The sequence below is a fragment of the Lissotriton helveticus genome, chromosome 5_1 (genome assembly GCF_964261635.1).
Source record: "Lissotriton helveticus chromosome 5_1, aLisHel1.1, whole genome shotgun sequence".
Taxonomy (NCBI): domain Eukaryota; kingdom Metazoa; phylum Chordata; class Amphibia; order Caudata; family Salamandridae; genus Lissotriton; species Lissotriton helveticus.
In genome coordinates this window covers 1,994,326,543-1,994,349,941 of record NC_136065.1, presented here as the reverse complement: position 1 = coordinate 1,994,349,941, position 23,399 = coordinate 1,994,326,543, and positions in this window count along the sequence as shown.

The window sequence follows — 23,399 nt, the reverse complement described above, 5'->3', positions numbered from 1 at the left end:
GTGCTCACATGTAGTATGGCCTACATAGACATTCTCATAGTATGTCTGTGGTCTGTGCAGGCACAGCTTCCCCTTCTGTACCTCATCTAGAGCTATTGGACCATAGCTCCCCCTTGACTTGTGTTTCTTCTCTTCTTCGGTCCAATCTACCTTTCCTTGTCCTGAATCTCGCAACTGTTTTTGCTTCGTGTACCTATCTTCGACCTGCTCAATGAACTTCTTTTCTACATCTGACAATGAACAAGTCAAATTGTGTTGGTGTGCATACGGGGTGTCTAGCTCTTGTGTGGGGATGAAAAAATATCCCAGTCTGTCTTCTGACTTATAATAGTCCCACTTATTCAAGTGCTTGTAATTTGGGACTTCTGGTAACACAGCATCATAATTGGAAAAATAATATTCAAAATGATTCCGTCCATATAATATGCTAATCAACAAACTACATGAAATTCCATATGTCAATGGAAGGTGATGGTATCTAATACCCTCATCTTCTGAAGCTGGCAATTGCATACACACGTAACAGTCCTTCGCATCCATCGCATCAATGTATTCATACAGCAGCTTTGCATATGCGTTCTGCCCAAAATTTCCCTTAGACAGATCTGTATGTAACCTACGACTTTCTGCAGCCAGCAAGGCCTTTTCTCTCTTTTCCCTTTCTTCCTACTGACTAGGGATGTCAGGTGCATGTGTCCCCTCAGCCTTCTCTACTTGTTCGTGTGGTGCAAAATAGGAAACTGAAACTACTATAACTATAAGGAGGATCACTCCTGCTAAAAGGGTGCCTACTATGCACTTGGCTCTACGATTCGGGTTTCCAGGCGCCATGGTCTCAGCACAAGCAGTTCGTTCTCGGAAAGCACCCAAAGTCTCTTTTCTTTGTTACCTGAGTCTCTTGAACCACACCTGGCAACAGAAGTTCCCGTTTCAGTTCTTCTTTTACTTCAACATCAGACAGCCCTAACCCTTCTCCGTCCTCTGTGGAAAGCCCCTAAATTTCTTCTTCTTCCACTCGGCTCTAGGTTAGTTTCAACAGCTATTCACAACAGTCTTTTCAAAGTTCTTTTCAAAGCAAACTACTAAAGGTCAATCAAATTCAAAAGTTCAAAGTTCAGTTCTCGGCTCTTAATAGTCTATGATTATACTTGATCCGATTGCCTGCAACACATAATCTAAAAGTTCCATGCGGAGTACAACTTCATAATAGGCTGGCATATCCGGAACAAAGGTAGGAAATATCAGTCTATCCAGGAGTAAATCATGTATCTTGCTTAGGAGAGGGGGATTTGGAATTGTGAGTGTCAGTATACCTTCTATTTCAAGTCCAGGTACCAACAGCATCACTTCCAGCTTAACATTGGGGATTGTACTGGTCACCGCCACTGACCTCACCCTCCCGGACCTCAGTACCCCTGGCATTTGTGAAAGGGTAGGTCCACTCTGGATTGGCGTATCTTTGGCAAGGTACTCGCACCCTCCTTGACCTTCTCGGACCCTCCTGTTCAGCTCCTTGGTTTCCCCCTTCCAGATCAGATTCTTCGGACACAGGGGCAAATTCTCTTTCGGAAGCCAATCTCACATTCATTCGCCTACGTCTCTCGGGCCAATGAGCCTCGGCACCTCTTGCTCGCCGGCCTCTTGCTTGCACGCCCTGTTCGTCCTCACTGTCAGCCACTTCTGCACTTAGATCACCTTCTCCGCCACTTCCTTCTTCTGGGGCGGATTCAGTGTCACTGTCGTCGTGGTCATATACAGCCTGATCAGGGGAGTCCCCAACTTCCACTGGCACCCCCACAGCTTGACTTGTCCCCTCTCTCGGATCCTCTTCTTCGTTATTGTTCTCGTCTACGAGAGGAGCTGTTCCTTCTGCGGGTGCTGGAACTCGCCGTGTGGGAGAAGCATGGACCCAATTTGGCAATCCGCCACACTTCTCAGCAGTAGTGGTGATTAGAATCACTTGGAAGGGTCCTCTCCAACGTACATCCAGGCAGCTCTTCCTCACGTGTTTTCTTACTAGAACCCAGTCACCCGGGCACAGGTCGTGACATAGGTCGCTAGCAGCCGGAACTTCCGCAGCCTGCACCTGAAGGGACACAGAACGGATGACATCAGATAGTCCCCTGCAGTAATCAAGAATCAGGTCATCTGTGATATTCAGCAAAGCAGTTGTAGGAATAGATGGCAGTCTCATAGCCCTCCCCATCAGAATTTCGTGTGGCGAGAGCCCTGTCCTCCTATCTGGGGTACTACGCATACTCATTAGTACCAACGGCAGTGCATCGGGCCATTTCAGGGACGTGGATGAGCACACTTTTGCCATTCGGGCCTTTAGGGTTCCGTTTATCTGCTCTACTATGCCCGAAGCCTCTGGACGGTAGCTACAATGTAGTCTTTGATCAATGTTCAGTGCAGAGCAGAGCATCTTCACAACTTCGCTATTAAAGTGTTTTCCTCTGTCCGATTCCAAAGAGGTCGGAACCTCGAATCGTGGCACCAATTCCCTCAACAATAGTTTGGCTACAGTGAGTGTATCGCACCTACGAGTGGGATATGCCTCAACCCATCTAGAGAACACACACACAATCACCAGGACATACCTGAGGCTATTACGCCTTGGCATTTCAATGAAGTCTATTTGCATCCTGTAAAAAGGTCCGCCGGACCTTCCAATGTGACTCAGTGTAACTGGTGTTCTTTTCCCAACATTTATCTGTTGACACGTTACACATCTCTGACATACTGCTTCCGCAGCCTGTCTAAACTTGGGATTGTACCACGTCTGCCTGAACACACGCAACATCGCGTCCCTTCCCAGATGCACAGGACCATGTATCTGGCGTGCCATCGCACTCACCAGCTCATTCGGCAACACAGCTCTTCCATCAGCCGAAACCCACATGTCCAAATCTCCCTTGACACAACCAGCCGATTCCCACACCTTTTTCTCATAATCTGACGTCTGTCCTTGCATGTCTCTCAACTCTTCCCATGTGTCTGCCACCTCAAGCATCATGCTTAGCTCAGTTCTTTCCCTTGGTCCCTCAATGTGTTGTTCAGTAAAGGAGTATCCCTGCTCCGCACAATAGCGTGCAACTTCATCAGCATAACGATTCCCCATTGTCACGAAGTCCGTGCATCTGGTGTGAGCTGTACATTTTACCACTGCTATTGCGGCAGGACCTTGCAACGCCTCCAGCAATAACCTGACGAACTCGCCATTCCTGATTGGGGAGCCCGATGATGTCATGTAACCCCTCTGAGACCACAACTGGCCGAAGTCATGAACCACCCCAAATCCATATTGGCTGTCAGTGAAGATGGTGATCCGAATCCCGTTGGCTGCCAAACAGGCACGCGTCAACGCAATTATCCCAGCCACCTGCGCGGAGTGTATTCCTTCCAGGCAGGCTGCTTCAATTATTCCAGAAATAGTACAGACAGCAAATGCTGCTCTCAACTGACCAGTATTGTCTCTTATGCATGAGCCATCCACAAAGAAAATTTCATCGGGGTCTGTCAATGGCACATCAACAATATCCGGCCTAGGTTTGGTGCATAGTTCAGTTACATCAAGACAATCATGGTCTTCCCAATCATCTTCTATATCATTTGGTAATGGCAACAAGGTAGCAGGATTCAAGACAGAGCACCTCCTGAGAGTCACATTCTCCGCAGCAAGTATAACCTGCTCGTAGCGTGTGAGCCTGTTGTTGGTTAAGTGCTGCGTCCTGGTCCTGGTCATCAACAATTCCACAGAATGAGGTACATGTACTGTCAGTGGATATCCCATCACAATACTTTCACATCTTTCAATGCTGACACCTGTTGCAGCAACGGATTTGAGACATCCGGGCAACGCTGCGGCTACTGGGTCTAAGGTAGCCGAAAAGTAGGCAACTGGTCTACGGACTCCTCCATGATCCTGCACTAAAACAGCCAAAGCGCATCCTTCCCTCTCGCAGCAGAACAATGCAAATGACTTGTGGTAATCTGGCATTCCCAGAGCCGGAGCACGACACAAGTCCTCTCGCAGCTCGAGAAAAGCCATCATACAATCTGTGTCCCATGGTACCGGATCAATTACGTCCTTGTGCGTCAGTTTCTGCAATGGTTTCGCTTTCAGGGAAAAGTTAGCAATCCATTGTCGGCAGTAGCCAACCATGCCCAGAAACATTCTAACCTCTCTCTGGGTTGAGGGCACAGTCATTCTCATGATCGTCTCAATTCTGACAGGCGACACTTTCCTTTTTCCCTGCTCTATTCTGTGGCCCAAATACTGCACTTCTTGCAGGCAGTACTGTAACTTGCTGGGGGACACCTTGTGTCCATTCTCTCCCAAATGGTTCAACAAGACAATGGTGTCAATCCTACAAGCATCTTCGGTGTCTGACGCAACAAGGAGGTCGTCTATGTACTGTACGAGAACTTAGTTCTGTGGCAGTACCAGACTCTCAAGGTTCCTTTTCAGCAATTGATTAAAGATCGATGGGCTCTCTGTATACCCCTGGGGGATACGGCACCATGTTAGGACGCGACTCTCTATTTTGAACGCAAAAAGAAATTGGCTGTCCTCATGCAGTGGGATGGAAAAAAAGGCTTGACACAAATCAATCACAGAAAACCACTCAGCTTGGAACGGTATCTGGAACAGTATTACTGATGGATTCGGTACCACTGGACAACATGGGACAACTACGTTGTTAATTTTTCGTAGATCCTGCACTATCCTGAACTTCCCGCTTGGCTTCTGTAAGCCCATTATCGGAGAGTTACAGGGGCTGCCCATAACCTCCTTCAGGATCCCTTGTCTAATCATGGACTCAATCACGGGTTTTATACCTTCAAGTGTCTCTGGGGTCAGTTTGTACTGTGGCGTTCTAGGGAAGTCAGCGTTCGGCTTCACTTGGATTCTGACAGGCTCTACTCCTTTGATCAGTCCGATCTCTTCCCCCGTAAAGTCCCACACCTCCGGGGAGACCGAATCTCTCAAATCCCATGGGAGCTCGTCCACAGTTATAGCAGGGTACAGTTCAATGCACTCATGCGTGTTTGCAACCTTAAAATCAGCATCGTCATCATTAGTCTGCAATTCTACTCCCTTGAGGGTACAGTAAATGGTGCAATTGAGTTTACACAAAAGATCTCTTCCCAGCAAGCATACGGGGCTGGAATCGCACACTACAAACTGGTGTCTATCTCTGAAACTTCCTATCTTTACCGGGACTGGCTCAGTCAAGGGATTTGTCATTCTTCTGTTCGCAACTCCTACCACTTGAATAGTCTGTCCTGAAAGGGGCAAATTGGGGACAACTGCGGATCGCACAGTAGACCTGGAAGCACCCGTATCAACCAAGAAGGTGGTAGGATGTCCATCTACATCAGCCTCTACAAAGGGTCCCCTCTGATCTACCTCCAGCACTGCTCCAAGGGTACAGTCCTCCTCCCCATTCAGGCACCGTCCTGACACTGGATCAAAGAAATAGTGCTCATCCCCCTCTACTATGAAGGGCATCTGCTTGTAAACCTTGTTCCCTGCTGAAATCTTGGGTGGCTGGGGAACCGGAGCCCTAGGGGCTGACGTCCCCCCTTTTGTCGTCTGGGGCTTAGTCACTGTCACCTGCCGTATCGGAGGGGCTTTGACTTCCTCCTCCTCCTCCTCTACCTGGTTGTCCGGGTTATGGGGGCACTCGCGTCTCCAATGCCCGACCTCATGACACTGATGGCACTTGGTCGTTTTTTTCAGGGTCGCTATGTCTATCCTAGGTCTCGGACCTTCTTTGTTGTCCCTTTTCTGCCCCCCTGTCTTCCTACCCACGGTGCCATTGCCTGACTGACCCTGTCCTCCCGCTTGCATCTGGACTAACATCAGTTTATCCTTAAGCTTCTTTGTCTTCGAGTCTATCTCATCACTGCAGTACCTCGCATACCTCAGAATCTCATCTAGGGGCTTGTTTTGCCAACAGATCAAATGTTGCTGTATCATGAGGCAGATATCAGGCCTCGATCCCAGCACAAACTTGGATACGAACTGTCCCATATCCTTCGGATCCATCACATCTAATCCGCTGTACTGCTTGAAAATCAGCAATAGCCTCTCATAGTACTCATGCACCGTCTCTTTTGGTTCCTGCCTGGTACGATCTATCTTTACCTAATCGATATCTTGTGGTGGTACTTTAGTTTTTAGCCATGTGATCGCCTGTTCGTACTTCGCCATCACCCTAGGTGACGGTCCATTCATGGCAGAGTCACGTTCTGGCTCTGCCGTGGGCCAATCAACACTGACCATGCATGCTATCCACAAATCACTTGGAACCACAATGTCAAACAGTGTGTTTAAATCAATCCACAGTACCTTTGAGATTTTAACGAACCTCTCTACCTGCTTGTACCATTCCACTGGGCTCTCTCGCAACTTTGGGAAAGTGTTTGTAAAGGCAGCCAAATCTCCCCTGCTCCAGGGTACATGTACATATCCCCCATGAGCCACCTCCCTCAAGGGGTACGCTTCTGCATGCATCAACCCTCCTCCCGGGGATGTCTCGATAACGCTCCGCCTAACAGTCTTTTTCTTTGACCACCTTTCCTCCCATTTCTCCAACTGGGACCATGTTCGGATTCCCATAATCAGCTCCCTAATGTGGGTTTTTAATCCGATCACCCTCTTTTCTTCTAGGTCTTGATCTGAGTACTGTAATCTGTGGCCCCCCTGTAGGGCTTTAGTTTTTGTCAAGTCTACCATGTACTTGTTTGCCAATTCAGAGAGTTTCTCATGAGCTGTCCTAGCCTTCCGAGTGACATCCTTTGCCACAAACAACAGCTCATCTGGTTCGTACAGCTCAGTCCTTTATAGTGGCAGTGTACCTTCCACTATCTCCTCTACTTCTGATTTTAGTCTCAGCACATCTAACCTTCTTGCCTTTATTGCCGCTCTCAATGTGCCTTGGGTAGAAGTTTCCTTAGAGTCCCTCCCGCCGCCGTTCTGACTCCCTCTCCTGTTCTCTTCAGATGTGTTAGGAGGAACCCTTCTACCTTCACACCCCTCGCAGTCCCACTCTTGTCTACTGTCTCCGGAGGTGTGATGGGACATCCCCCTACTTCCCACAACTCCGTGTTCCCATTCCTGTCTGCTTTCGCTAGCTCCACAGTGAGAACCCATCCTATTCTCCTCATTCTCTGACCCAAACACATTCCTTGACCTGTCTCTCTGGGTGTCCACAACTGTTTCCCAAGTTCTCAAATCTGGCCTTAACTCCCTCATCGACTTCGGCCTTGGTCCTCTCAGATCCATCGATCCCCTCCAACCCCCTCTGTCTTCCAAAGGGTCTGCCGATGCCACCAAAGGGGTGCTCCGTTCTACCGGTCTGGGTAATGTCTTCCACCCATCAGCCACATTAGTTCTGCCTTCACTGGCACTCCTCTCACTCCCCATCCGTGGTGGACTCTCACCTTGTGTCTGTTATGGATTGTACACTGATACTATAGGACCTATGGTAACAGGTACTGTCAGGGCATCTGGCAGTTTCTGAGAATGGACACCCTCTTCCACCCGAACTTTCTGTACTGTAAACCTTCCCACTACTCTCGTCACTGGGGAGGGTGGGGGTGCCTTTTCTCCCTTTTCTGGGGTAAACTTGTCCCCTGGGGTGTCCCATCCGTTCCCCATTGGAACCCCGCCTTCCCCTACTGGGGCTTCCCAATGCTTTGCCGATGTTTGTGTGCCCCCTGACTCTGGATTGTATGGGGGTGGCCTTTCTGACAACAGCCTCTCTATCAGGCTGTCGTCTGTCTCGCTGTCCTCATCTTCTGTGCCATCCCCTGCACTTTCCAGCAACGGACACAACTTATCTACTACAATGGTCTGTACCCTCCACCTCTTTTCCATGGCATCCCATCTCGCTTCCTGGACTGCCCTTACCGATCGTTTCACTCTTTCTCGTCTCCTATCTCGGTTCCTGTCGTGGGCTGCCCTGATCCATGCATTTAGCGCTTCAAACTGTGTTGGTCTGGGCAAAGGTCGCAATGCAGCCATAATCGCTTTCAACTGGCATAACACTTCTAGTCTAAACGTTCCATATTTAGGAAAGGTCAATTCCTCATTTCCATCTGTCATCTTACACCAATTATCAAGCCACAATATGGTATGCAACCCAACATTCGTTGCCATGTAGTAAGCTGGAGTGTCCTCGGGTGGAGCCTCCTCCCCACCCCGAGGTTCTATCCTGTTTTCTCCTTTGAAACATTTTCGCAACACTTTAAAGCATTTCATGATGAAAAACCACAACATTTCCTCGTTTACAACACTCGTTGTACTTCCTGATGACAATCCACCAATCTCAGCGCGGCTTCACGCTAACCGCCCTATCCCAGCGCGGCTTCACACCAACCGCCCTATCCCAGCGCGGCTCCTTCTGACGTCACTCGCCTCCGTTTCTCAGCAGTTCCCCTCCTTTCTCCGATGTCTCGCCGGTCACGCATGCGTCCCAATCATACACTAGAAATGATCGCTTCTGACCAAACAACCACTTCCTTGACTGTACGGCCACAGTCTACCTGTAATTGTCACCAAACTCGGCAAATGTCTGTCCGCGAGCGAACGGGCAATCGCCTCAACTGATAGGTTTCAACACACGGTAACTTCCGACCAGCGTCCGTTACCCACGCACTCACACATTTGTTCCCCCTATCTCGGTCCTTCGGGCGATCAATTGTACCTCATGACCCCCTTTCACAATGGTCGACAATTACTTTGGGTGTTCGATACACCCAAACCACTTAAACTCCCCTTGAGCTTAAGATTTTCACCGGTTGCGCGCGCTCACAACCTGATCCTTTCACACTACAGGCATTCAACTCCGCAAGACATTACAACACAACAACACAACATGACACCGCAATCTAACAACGCATGACCCTTTTCATACTCACTCTCCTTCGACCTGCTGCTTTCTGCCGCACTGTTACTCTCCGTCAGTTTCCATGGAACGCCATCCTCCGTCCGCGATTCTCTGGACGCTCTCCATTTTGTTCTCTATGGGCCTCGGGGAAATCTCAACCTACTTCTAGATTACCCTTACTCCAGAAGATAAACCATCCTCTGCTACCAACTGGAAAGGCGGGATTTTACCTCCAGAGTCTGCTTGCCATTCTCCAGAATCCCGTCACAGGTCGACTGGACCTTTTTACCTGTCATAGAGTGTATTAGGCAACCTAGTCACAACGAAACAATTCAATTATCCAAATATCCAATTGCTTTCCCCAAAGAACCACTGACTAAAGACTGAATTTAAAAGGTTTATTACATAACCAAAAATAACTGGAGATACAGGCACCTCAACAAGAGGTTCAGAAGATAAACCGGTACTAATACAAACATAATCCTACGGAAAAGTCTCAAGCGGCTAATGAATAGAACCAGGATCAATTCTAGGATCATCAGACTAAACAAGATTGCTATAACTTGAGTTCTGGTACTCATCAGGATAATAGACATATATTCAGATTAGTCTGTCCCTACTCTATGCTAGATGACATCCCTACTCAACAACAGCCCCACCTAACCAAAAGGTGTCAGCCGTGGAGACTTCCAAAGAAGTTCGCCACCTTCTCCCTTAGATTAGAGACTCCATCACCGCTGCTAAGCTCTTTTCCCTAGCGACCGCTCTCTCTAGCTCCTCAGCCATCTGCTCTGCCTCCACCCTCGGGGTGCTGTCCCTAATACCAAACCCCACAATGTGAATGGCACGCCTTCAGGTACGCCCATCCAGAAGGTGTTGGGTTCTGTAAATTTCCACATGGCACTGGTCCATCCTTGTCCGTTCAAACGTCCTTGGGTCCCAGGCTCTTCATCCTTTCAAGTTGCCTTCTTGAATTCCTGGTCTACTCCTCCATGTCTGAGTCTAGTATCCTAACATTCTTACACAATGGGCCCTTCTACTCTACTATCTGCTCGATGAGGCGCCTGCAAAGGAATACACACAAATAGCTCACAGTCTATAACAGTTGCAACATTTTCTAAAAGGCTCTTTTATAAATCATTTCTACAGTTAAATGTTAAGCAAGACATTTTCCAACAAGCCTGTACCCATTCACTGAACTAGGCCTCTGCTTGACTTATAGGCCCAGCACCTTCTATTAACACTTCTTCTTGATTCACAAGGCCTCCAACCTTATACTGCAAATGCATTTTCTACTTTAAGCGAATCATCAAATATATATGAAGACCGTTACATTTCAGATAAAGCAACTCTAAAGGCTCGATTATACTTGTTTAAACACACATTGCATCAATAAAAGGTTTCATTTCAACAGCGTCGCTGTTTAAGTAGCAAAGGTATACTTGCAATCCAACTAGTTCTCTTATTCTTCATTGCGTTACAACATGATTAAAGTCCTTTATATATACGGGTGCTGGCTACTTGTACATATGGTGCACCCCTACAAATTTCACTGTAAATGGCGCTCTCTCACAGCTACACGCTGAACAAGTGCAGAAAAGGAGCACTTAAAGGGGGCAGCCCCCTACCTTTCAGAGTCGCCACCATGTGAAATTCAAAGTGCCTGCCCAACGTGCCTAGACCTAAAAGGGATATGGCGAGAACCCACACGCATAGGCACCAAGCACCACATGTGTAGAAAACAAAAACCACCTCAAAACAAGCAAACCAATAGAGCTGTAAACCTCCCAGCACTGCATGACCCAGATAACCCATGCAGTCCGAAAAGAGACAGACCCGGGGGTTCGTGCAGCTGCGGCGGAGACGCGTGCAGACACCAAGAAATACACCTTTGTATTACGCATGGCGAACAGGCACGCAGCCCACCTTGACAGACCTGAAACTTAAACTCCATGTAGTGTTAGTCCCAAATGAAGTAGAAGGGTGCCCCAACCAACGAAGGACACCCAGCGTGCCGATCGCATGCCAACTCCGTCCCGGGACCAAAGGCCAGACCCCGCGCGTACAATGCCACAAAAACAACTGCATGTGCAGCGTGCGCATCACAGGGCACAACCACAGCGGCAACAGGCCTGAAAGCCCCAACTCACCCCAACCAAACGATGCACGCGGAACCTCTGAGACGCAAAGACAGACGGCGCAACCAAACAGCGTATGGGCAGCAAGAGAAAGAGGGCGCTCAGTGGGCGGGAGAGGTATAAGTACCTCTCCCCCCCCCCCGCCCTCTCCTGCCCGGAAGTGACATCAGCCTGGGGGACCCTCATGGATCCCAAACACTGGGAGGCTAGCTCGTCGTGTGCCATCCTGTGGTACTTAGTGGGGCCGCCCTCTTAGGAGGGCCCCCTGCGAGGGCCCGGGGCAGCCCTGCAATTTCAGCAGTATATATTGCGAAGTCATATATACGAAAGATGCAACAAAATCTATGAAGTGTAAGAGTTACAGGTATAAGGTATCCTGGATATAGTGTCAATACCTTGCAAAAATAGGCATGCAGCATTTGCCTCATTCAAAGACCGCCTCGATAACAACGCCCACAACAGCAAAGAGCTATTCAAAATTGTGAAAGAACTCTCCACTCCTAGCGCCTGCACCAACGACATCCTGCCATTGCAAGCCCTGTGCGACACCCTCGCGGCCTTCTTCCACCGCAAGATCACTGACATCCACAACAGCTTTAACCCCCGGACGCACCCTACGGATCCCGCCACGATGAACCCCCCGAGCCCCACCGACCACGACCCTCTGACCACTTGGACCAACGTGAGCACCGAAGACATAACTAAGACCATGAGCACCATCCACTCAGGCTCCCCGTCTGACCCTCTCCCCCACCACATCGCCAACAAAGCCGACAGCCTCATCGCACCCCACCTGCGTAACATCATCAACCTCTCCTTCGAAACAGTGACCTTCCCGGAGAGCTGGAAGCACGCCGAGATCAACGCCCTCCTGAAGGAACCCAAGGCTGACCCGAGCGACCTCAAGAACTTCCGGCCCATCTCCCTGCTTCCGTTCCCAGCGAAAGTCATGGAAAAGATCGTAAACACCCAGCTCACCCGCTACCTAGAAGACAACAGCATCCTGGACCCCTCCCAGTCAGGCTTCCGCAGCAATCACAGTACCGAGACCGCCCTCATCGCCGCCACAGACAACATCAGAATCCTACTCGACAACGGCGAGACAGCGGCCCTCATCCTCCTGGACCTCTCTGCCGCCTTCAACACCGTCTGCCACCACACACTACGCACACGCCTCTACGACGCAGGAATCCGAAACAAGGCCCTGGACTGGACCACCTCCTTCCTCACCGACAGAACCCAGAGAGTCCTCCTCCCCCCGTTCCATTCCGGAACCACCAAAACCATCTGTGGCGTCCCCCAGGGATCCTCCCTCAGCCCGACGCTGTTCAACGTCTACATGGCCCCCCTCGCTCGCATCGCCAAACTACACGACCTCAACATAATCTCCTATGCCGACGACACCCAGCTGATCCTCTCCCTCACCAAGGACCCCCTCACCGCCAAAGCCAACCTACACCAGGGCATGAAGGCCGTCGCCGATTGGATGGAGGCAAGCAGGCTCAAGTTGAATACGGACAAGACGGAGATCATCATCCTCGGGCCCAACATCTCAGCGTGGGACGACTCCTGGTGGCCAGTATCACTGGGAACCCCCGCGGCACCAACCAACCACGCACGCAACCTAGGAGTCATGCTCGACTCCAAGCTCAGCATGACCAACCAAGTCAACGCAGTTTCCTCCTCCTGCTTCCACACCCTCCGCATGCTGCGCAAGATCTACAGATGGATCCCGACGGACACACAGAAAACCGTCACCCATGCTCTCGTCAGCAGCCGACTTGACTACGGAAATGCCCTCTACGCCAGAGCCCCGTCCAAGCTCATCAACAGACTCCAAAGAATACAGAACGCCTCAGCACGCCTGATCGTTGACGTCCCGCGCAGGGACCACATCACCCCGCACCTGAGAGACCTGCACTGGCTCCCCGTCGACAAAAGAATCACATTTAAACTCATGATCCACGCACACAAAGCACTCCACAAGACCGGCCCTGCCTATCTCAACAAAAGACTCGCCTTCCACGTACTCAACAGGAAACTCTGTTCCGCCGACCTGTCCCTGGCCGCCCTCCTGCGCATTCACAGAACCAATTCCGGGGGCAGATCCTTCTCTCACCGCGCCGGCAAGTCCTGGAATGCCCTCCCCCTCCACCTATGACAGACCACAGACCTCCCGGCCTTCAGAAGACTGCTCAAGACCTGGCTCTTCGACCACTAGCTGCAGCTGCCCCCCTCCCCCCAGCGCCTTGAGACCCTAGCGGGTAAGTAGTACGCTTTACAAATCCCCTGATTGATTTGCGGTGGGGACTCATCCGCGCATGCGTATTACCAATTAAACACCTTTATCAAACGTGCAGTTGCAGACAAATGTCATCATGCAGAGTGCTCCGAAGTAGCAAGGTGCAGCTGCACAAAATAAGGCATAGTGTCAATACCTCGCAAAAGACTCACTCGTGCATGTGTTAAACAAAATGAACAACGTGAACATAGTGCAGTTGCAGACAAATTATATTGTGCAAAGTGCTCTGAGGTAGAAGAGTGCAGCTGCACAAAGGCACTAGTACATGTGTCCACTCACTCTGGAATGGCAGGGTACCAAGTGGAACTGTAGAACCACTATTGGCCTGGGACAAATGAAGGGACAATAGCAGACAAGTGCCTAGTAATGCTATCTCCAGAGTGCTGACGTACAAGAAGTGATGTTATCAATCCTCAGACAGATATGTACCGCTGCACATGTACAATCAAAGGCAAGTGCCCCAGTAGACATGTCTGGTGCGAGTGTAGGTCATGTGTGATACTAAATCAAGAGCTGACACATGCGAGTCCAACTGCTTCAATCAAGGACCAGTCTTGTAAAAACAGTCCAGGAGGTGAGACACTAAACTGTCGGTCCGTTCCTCATGTACAGTAACACATGTCAAAGAGTTACCTATACAGTGGTATTCGGTGGTAGTGCCAATAAAAGACAGGGGAAAAAAGGGTAGGATGCTCGTGCAGTTGAATACAGGCACCTTCCTTTCCTCCTGAAAAGAAAGCAAAAGGGGAGGAGCCAAGATGGCGATCGGAACAGTCGCATGAACGCATCGCTCTGAGGTCCCTTCCTCCCCGCTTGCCTATCCTGTCAATAATCCTGACCGAGGCTTCGTGATTTCTGTTGTGGGAGAAAAACGCTCACTTACCGTCTGATTTTGGGGCTCCGTCGTGCCGGGACTCCTGAGATCTGCCCCGGTCTGCTTGCTGGCCTTCCCGGCCCCGGCGCCGGGGCCTCGAGTGCAGTGCCCACCCGGCGGTGTTCGGAGTGTTGGCAGCCCTGTTTCGGAAGAGAAGCCGGTCGAATGTGAGCCTGGGAGCTGCGAGCCGGGAGAGATGGAACGGACCCGCTCCCAATAGTGGGTCGTCCCGTATACCCAAGCGCTGGTGAGCCGGAGAGGGGCCGTGTTGCCCGGTTCCCCTTGGGTGTGACGTCCCCTCATGTTGATGGTCCCGTCTGGGAGCCGGCGCTTGGCTCCCGGAGAGCTGCGGGGAGCACGTCCGGCCTTCTGGTGACTCTCCTTTCCGTGCCGGGTGCCGACCGCCGCTGATCGACTGTGGGACCCGCTGTCTCTGGCGGTCGGACGTGACTCGGAGATGGAGGGGATAGTGGCAGAGAACGATGTTGTTAAGATGGCGGACGACCACCTGAATTGCATCCCTCCTGGAGACGGAGACGTTGCTGCATTTGAAACTTCCGGCCCTCGGCTGCATGAGTCGGTGTTTACACGTAGTCATGTACTGGCTGCACTGGTCCACCTGCGGACTGCTCTGCTTCTGAACTCCCGAGACTTGGAGGTGCGGATTGCTGCCGTTGTCGGTCCGCCATTTTGTGGTATGGTGGCTTCCCTCCGAGTTGCTACCATCGCATCTCCTCCGGTTGTTGTGCCGGGATCCCCGGATGATTCTGCGATTTCGAGGGTGCAAATGGACCGGGCGCCTGTGCTGCACTGCCTTCCATATCCTGTGCCTTCCTCTCCAGGCTTGGCAGACCTGCTTTTGGACCTGGCCTCCTTGATGTTCGGCGTATGGTTGCACTCAGATGGCCGCCATGTATCGTTGGCTGCTTCTTGGTTGCCGGGACAATGTTGTGCGAAGGTGCCACCTGACTTGCCTGGCTGGTGTGGACTTTTTCTGTCGGACTGTCTCTTGACTACAAGGCCGTTTAGCAGTTCTACTATTCACAGGAGTGGCCAGGGGTGATCTCGCTTGGATCCTGGCGGGACTTCTTCCTAGTGGATGGCGACTTTGGGACCCATTTTGTAAGACGGCTGCTGTTTTCATCCTGTGCAATGGCTCTTTGTGTTTTCTCTGGCCTCGGTCTTTATGCTTTTGGCTGCGGGGATGGAGGGGTCCGGGTGTTAGCTCCTCTCCTCATTCTTATTCTTTTTCTTTTTCATTTCCTTCCTTTCTTTATTCCTTTTTTCGGGTGACTCTGGGGCGACAGGCACGCTGTTAGTGGGGTAGGCCATAGCCGTTACGGTGATGTAGGGTGGTGGGTGATGGGGGGGGGTTTGTTATTTTAGTTTGTTTTGTTCTATGGTCCCTTTTTCTCCTTTTTCTCTAGGGGGTTGGCTGTGTCTCTTCTTTCTTTTTCCGTCCTTCATCTATCCGGCGTCCGCACATGCTTTTCTTTATGGTCTACAGTGGGTGGGCTCATTACACGACGTCTCGTTAACTGCATGTTATTGTTTGACCCCTACTCCTGGCCTGCCTTCGGCAGGCATTGGGTGTATTTGGCCCCGTCACTCCTGATTGCTTTCTGCTTGTACGGAGGGGCATACCTCTCCCGTCTCTTTGGTCTGACTGAGTTGTGTGACGCCTTTGTTGATATAGCCGCTGCCCCCTCTCACTATTATAAAAATTATAAAAATGTAACCTCTTTTATCCTAGCGCTTTCTTGTGTTGCGATCACGTCTTCTGATTATGTTGTGCCTCTTCCTTGTATCGTGCACACCTAAACTGCTATGTTTTGATCTCCTGCTTTTGCGGCCGGCCCCTGTGGTTGTAGGCCCGCGCGTGTATTGCTCTGATTGCTTAATAAAGGTTTAAAAAAAAAAAAAAAAAAAGTAGGTTAAAACCAGTGCGACGATAGTTAGATACATCCCATCTGTAAGAATGTAGTTGTTAAAATTGACACAAATACTAGCAACATAATACATCAATTTCTAATGCACAAGAAATGGAAGAAAGAGTGTCAAAAAAAAGAATGTAAAGGAGTGACATAGGATCTAAACAATCATGTACAGGAAAACAACATAACATCTAGAGACATAACGCAATAAGCAATACACATGTGAGTTAATCTTGGGATCTTGGTCTGAAAGTCCATGTATTTGGACTCTTTCTGTCTGAGTTTGAGGGTCCTATTACCCCCTCTGGGGTCTTTGTTGCCCTGTTCTAGAATGAAGAAACTCAGATGGGATGTGTTGGAGAAATGTTTGTCATGGAAATGGCGCGCAACAGGGTATTTGGGATAATTGTTGGTGATGGCTCTGCTGTGCTGAAGTATTCTTTTTTTCGCCTTGAGAGTGGTACTGCCAATAAACCAAATCTTGCAAGGGCATTCTATGGCATATATGACGTACGTAGAACTACAGGTGAGAAACCTGGTTATGGACTTACTCACATTGCTGTATACGGCTTTGTTACGGAAACTACTATTTTTGCAGGCCTTACAAAGACCGCAAGGAAAGAAACCGATGAGACCATGTTTGTATCTGTTGGGATAGATGGTGATGTCACTAAGCACTAACATGTCCCTCATGTTCCTGCCTCGTCTGTATGTGATGTTGGGTCTGTTGTCACATTTGAGAATATCCCAATTTCTGGCCAGAATATGTCTGATGTCTTTGGAATCTGAATTGTACGTCATGATTCTTGTACTGTCTTCCACTGTGTCAATGGTTGTGGTGGTTTCAGATATAGTAAGGAAGCTGGTTTCAGATATAGTAAGGGCTCTGTCTACCCCATCCACTCTAGCTTTGGCTTTCTTGATCACTCAGTTGGGGTAACCCCTAGCTTTGAAGAGCTCAATCATGACCTTGCTTTCCTCTTGGTACGCTTCCTCGGTATTACAGTTCCTATTTCCCCCTCAGCAGCTCTCCATATGGGATGCTCCACTTGAGAGCCTCCAGGTGGCTGCTGAGGGCGTGAAGGATGCTGTTACCTGCGGTCGATTTTCTGAACAAAGCAGAGTGCCCTTGCTTGTCCCTTACTGTAAGGCTCACATTGATGTATTCTGCATTAGTTCTGCTAATTTTGCCTGTGAGTAAGATAGTACACTCATTGTCGTTGAGTTTTTTGAAAAGCTCACTTGCATCATATTCAGAACCCCTCCAAACGATGAACAGGTCATCGATGTACCTGAGCCACATCGATACATGTCCCAGGCACACCCTGAGTTCTGGATTGGCAAATATGCTCTCCTCCCAGCATCCAATAAACAGGTTAGCGAAGCTGGGTGCAAAGCAAGATCCCATCGTCGTCCCAGTCATTTGCCTGTTGAGAAACAATGTTGCCTGTGTGCACACGTGATTAAATAAGTTGAACTTGGTTTCGCAAATGGTTTGCATCCACTCCTGGTGCCTGATCCTTGGACACCGAATGCATGACTGTATCCAAGACTGTAGGAGGAGCACCTTCCCACTCGCGGGAGCACAACTTCAAAAAGCAACGATCAATTGCTTTCTTCCATGGTTGTGAACCAAGTCAAAGAATAACCCCATGCTGTGCTGTGGCCGTTAGGGCCTGCGAAAAAAACTGCCATGCTTTGAAAGTGAATCAAGAAAATCAACCTCTGCTTTGTCATATCTAAATGAGCACAGCTTCCATGAGAAACGTGGATAAAAACGTGGTGCTTAAAAATGTGCTGCAAGAAAAAGGAGAAGCCCTTGTGCTGCTGTGTAAGTCCGCGAAGCAGTGACTGCTCAAACATGCATGAACGTTAACGGAAAATATTAAAAGCTCTATTCGGTCGAGAAATTGCTGAATAAATGGCAGCTGAGCGGTTTTAGCTACATCATGCAAAAGATGTTAACGGCTCAAATCGAGCAGGTTTTCAGCTTACCAGGTTCCCTTCAATCCTTCTCCCAACCTGTGGTGAAAATGTTTGTAACAGGAAATGACGTGTGCCTAAGTACACACATACCGCGTAGTGCTTAAAGCGGTAGGTGCAATTAAAGTTTTGCGCAACAGTGAACAAGTGAATAAAGTTGAATTTGAATTAGAAAGGATGAAAAAATAAATAAACATTGCTCCGTATAAAAGAGCTGGCGCTGATAAACAACTATATTCAAGTCTGCCATTCAACCCTATTGGTTGCATTGACTGCAGTTTCTTAGTACAAATGAATTCTGCCCTTGCCAGAAATTGTTGAGGATCAACCCCAGGTTTAGGTCTCACTGCTTCCAAAATTGTGAACTGTAATTGTGCAATGTTGTGTCTTGCCTCCAGCCAGTGCATAGCTACAGTAGATTTAACTGATTGTGTGTGAATGTTACTTTTATGTTTCCCAACTCGGGTTTTGACTTTTCTTTCAGTTCTGCCCACATATATTTTTCCACATGGGCATTTGAGAGCGCAAATGACGTTCATTGTGTCACATGTGCTGGAATGAAGCTGTCTGATTTTGTTGCTTTTGTTTTGGTATACAAACAAGTTGCCGACTATCACGTTGTTGCAATGTATACAGTTCTTACAATGCTGCATCCCCTTGTGATCTTCATTTCAGATTCCTTTACTTGTTTAATGGCCAAGAGTTCTTTCAAATTATGAGAGCATTGCATAGCAAAGGTTGGATGCTGTGGAAACAGTTGTTTGAAATCCGGCTCTGTTTGGATAATCTTCCAGTGCTTCATGATGATTGATTTAATGGACTTGGATTGAATAGAATGCTTAAGCACACATATTATGGAATCAGATTGTTTGGGTAAAGTGCAGCGTAGTAAGGATTCTCTGGAGAGCTCAGAAACGCGTTTGATTGCCTTGTCAGTGATCGTTTTGGAATACCCTTGTTGATGGTACTGTTTAGCAAATTTCTCAATGGTAATTTTGTCCGAATCTGATCTGAGGTGATCCGTTTAAGTCTAACAAATTGAGAGAATGGGAGGTGTTGCTTCAACGAGTCTTGAAGAAAGCTCTTAAAATGTAGAGCATTATTCCTGTCAGTGACTTTTGTAAATACACGTGTGTGAATATTTTCAGAGCTGATTTGGATCAACACGTCAAGAAATGCGATCTGTAGTCGATCAATTTGGTGTGTGAACTTGATATGACTGTGAATTTGATTAAGTGCAGTGAAATTATGTTCCAATTGCTTAACATCTCCCTTCCAGACAATAAGAATGCCATCAATGTAACGTCTGTATAAAAATTGGATCCAATCTTGATTTGTCAGAACATGATCATGCTCTAGTTTAGCCATGAAAATATTGGCGTATGAGGGGGCCCGACAAAGTCAATGGAAGTTCCGTGATTTTGAGCATAATATTCTCTTTGCCACTTGAAGTAACTGTGATACAGCGCATATTCCAATAGTTCCATTAGTAACACTTTCTCTGCTCTATATCGAGTCCATTCAATGGCTTCCATTCCATCTGCATGTGGTATCAAGGTGTATAACGCAGTCACGTCAATTGTACAAAGGTATCAATTTTGTATATCAGAGGTGTCCAAGTTGTTTAGTAAATTCAACAAGGATGCAGTGTCCTTTAGGTAGGTTTGCCAGTTTTGCACAATGGGCAGAAAAAAAGAATCCAAGTATCTTCCTATGGGTCCGATAGGGAACCGCAAGCTGAAACAATAGGACGAAAGGGTGGTTTGGACAAGTCTTTATGAATCTTAGGGAGCATATAGATTTTAGGGCGTCTGGGATACGCTGTGTACAAAGAGTTCTTAGTGTTCGTGTTAATCCATCTCATGTCCAGTGCATGGTTCAAAATCTGTGACAAAATTTGCTGGTAAGCTAAAGTCGGATCATTCTGAAGTCTGAGTGTCATGTATGTGAGCCTTGACACTTTGTTCATAAAATTCTGTTTCTAAAACCACCAGTGCTCCTCCTTTGTCGGCTTTAAGAAAAGTGAGATACTTTATTATTAGCTAGTTGTTTGAGTGTAGTCCATTCTTTAATTGTAAAATTAATGCTTTTGTTACTCCTGTAATCCAACCGATTGATGTCAGCTTTAACGAGTCTTTCAAAAGCATCAATAGATTTGTGAGATATCAGTGCACAAAAAGAGCTTTTGAGTTTAAATTCTCGTACTTCAGATGCTGGAACAACAGCTTTGATGGTGCTAAAAAAATGCTTCAGACGTAGGATTCTAGTTAACTTAAATAGAGCAATTTCAGTCTCTGCCACATTCCTTCTGTATGCCGGTACATACGAGGTTCCGTTGTTTAATTCTGCTGTTTGGGCACGAGATAATGTAACTTTCGAGATGTTAATCACTAAGTTGTCTTTGTCTTGATCCTCAAAAGTCTGTCGGACTCTGGATCTGATCCTTTTGCCCCTCCTTGTTTTGGCGCGTTTTTGTCCGGTGGTTGGTTGGATGCCGGGCTGATTGATAAAAAATTAGCCTTGGATGTTTGTGAACCTCCTGTACCAGATTCAATTGAAGTTTGATCGTTTCTAGCAACCGGTGCTCTTGAGCTACATCTGATTCCGATACCATACTCTCTTGCGATGATCCGGATGAGGGTTGTTTTTGCCACTTGCGTTGATTGTATATCTCCGCCCAAGTATAAACTTCATCAAGTTTGTAGTCTATAGTGTCTCTGCGGTATTTCTTAATTTTACGGTCATGGATCTCCTTGGGCTAACGATCAAGCTGAGTATTTAAATCTTGAAGAAGACTCTCACAGTTTTCATGACTTTTAGTGGATAATTCTTCTTTGATGGTTTGATTTCTTCCAACGGTTTAAGAATCTGTGAAAGTTCTTCTACAATCAACAGGATCAGGGCCAACAAGCATTTGTTCAGAATTTGATACCATCTTTCCATAAAAAGTTGATGGGTATTAAAGGTATCCGTAATCCCCTGGGGATTCTTTTGGTCATATGGTATTGTATAAGGGTGGTGGTGTGGAGCCTTTGGTTGATTTCTTTTTTACTCAAGTATTATAGTTGCTTAAGTAACTGTGTAATAGAAGAAACATTAGGACTGTACTGTATGGTCTCCTGCACCAAGCCGTAGATTTCAGTGGCAGCTTCAGCTGAGAAGGCTAAGGTGTCCCCTTTTTTGGTGGTTAAGAGTGCAATTTTTTCGAATTACATTTTAGATGTCGGTGCACACTGAAGAACGGTGGCCCCAATTTGTCAATAATGAATCAATGTTGCCTGTGCATACACGTGATTAAATAAGTTTAACTTGGTTTCGAAAAAGGTTAAACACAATGTGTGTGCATCCACGCCTGGTGCCTGGTCCTTAGACACCTAATGCATGACTGTATCCAAGAGTGTAGGAGGAGCACCTTCCCACTGGCGGGAGCACAACTTCAAAAAGCAACAATCAATTGCTTTCCTCCAGTTTAAATCAAATATTGTACCCTGAATAAATCCAATTACTTGCAAAAGGGTATTCATAATTCTCATAAAGTATTTTATTCTTATTGTTCTTTCCTTGTTCATAGGAAGTGATGCAATGTCTGTTCCATAAGCGTTAAATCATGTTATGATCAACAATTCAATGCATTTCGTTACTAACATTTTCACCACAGGTTGGGAGAAGGATTGAAGGAAACCTGGTAAGCTGAAAACCTTCTCGATTTGAGCCGTTAACATCTTTTGCATGATGTAGCTTAAGCCACTCAGCTGCCATTTATTCAGCGTTTGTCGACCGCATAGAGCTTTTAATATTTTACTTTAAAGTTCATGCATGTTTGAGCTGTCACCGCTTCGCGAAGTTACACTGGAGCACAAGGGCTTCTCCTTTTTCTTGCAGCACGTTTTTAAGCACCGCATTTTTATCCACGTTTCTCAAGGAAGCTGTGTTCATTTAGATATGACAACACTCTAGTATGGCCAGGGCCTTGCTTTGAAACACATTGCTAAGTTAGCATAAGCTTATCAGAAGTTAAACACCATTTTGCCACTTTGCTGCTTTTGCACACGACACTACATGTAACTGTTGTTGTAAGTTAGGCTTCTTGATTTTCCGCGCATTAGAACGGCTTGTTTTTAACATCCCAAGACTTACATCGCGATCTCTGTCTGTACAGTGTCTGCAGAAGCCTTCAAGGTCATCATAACAATGTAGGCTGTTATTCAGGTTGATCGTCCCCCGCTCTAGACATAACACGTACACAGCTGCAGCGAGTTGAAGTTCTAGCGCCTTTAATATTGCACTGCATGCATGATTTGGGTACTTGGAGGAAATCCTTTTCCAGATAGAGAGAGAGAGCCTTGCTGATCCTGATGTGATTCACTTCTGCTGATATGGTATGGGGTTCCCCATTCAAGCCTAAGAGGCCTTCTATTATTAATATAAAACCTAGTTCCTAGCAGGAGCGGGTGGTACTCAAGGCGCTATAGGACCTGTTTCCACTAATATTTATAAGATGATTTCTCCCTTTGTGTTTCATGGAATTGTAACAATGCTGATCGTATTATTTTTAATCATATGCCTGCTTATGTTAGCAAAAATACTGCATCTTAGAGCATGTCATTAAAATAAACATCTTAAACTTTTCCGTGTCTCTTCTTACTCATGTTGTGGACTGGTATGAGAATAAAACAAGAGTGTTCTTGATTCCCATCATTCCTGAGAGTACCCGAAGTCGCATGTTCTAGGTTGTGTAATCATTGGTAACTTTGCTATAGGATGAAGAGCTAATGAGACACTGATGCTAGTCAGTTAGGGGTTCTAGGTACTGAGGTGAGTTTTTTGGTACGCCACAATTCACTGATGTCCTGGGTCTCTGTGCACAGTTCTGTGTATGAGCAGAATCCCTGCAACATGGCGCAGCTAACGATGTGGTCTTATATTTGAGACTCTCGAGTAGTGCTTATATCAGTCTACGACACCCTTACTATTGTTTCCGGTTGACAGTTGTGACGGATTAACCTACCTATATGGATTAAGTATAGGTTTATTCAAGCTTGATATTTTAAAAAGGTTCATACTTTGAATTACTACCCATATGTCCTACATTTCTTTACATTGTCTTTTTTCTACTGTGTCCTGATGGGTAATACTGATATCGGCCCGCATAGTAGGGGGCCCATCTGCGGGAAACAACCTTTACAACGCAACTTTTACAACGCACTACCATTACAACGAAACATCCATTACATCGCATGCCATTACAGCTCAACCATTACAAGGCAT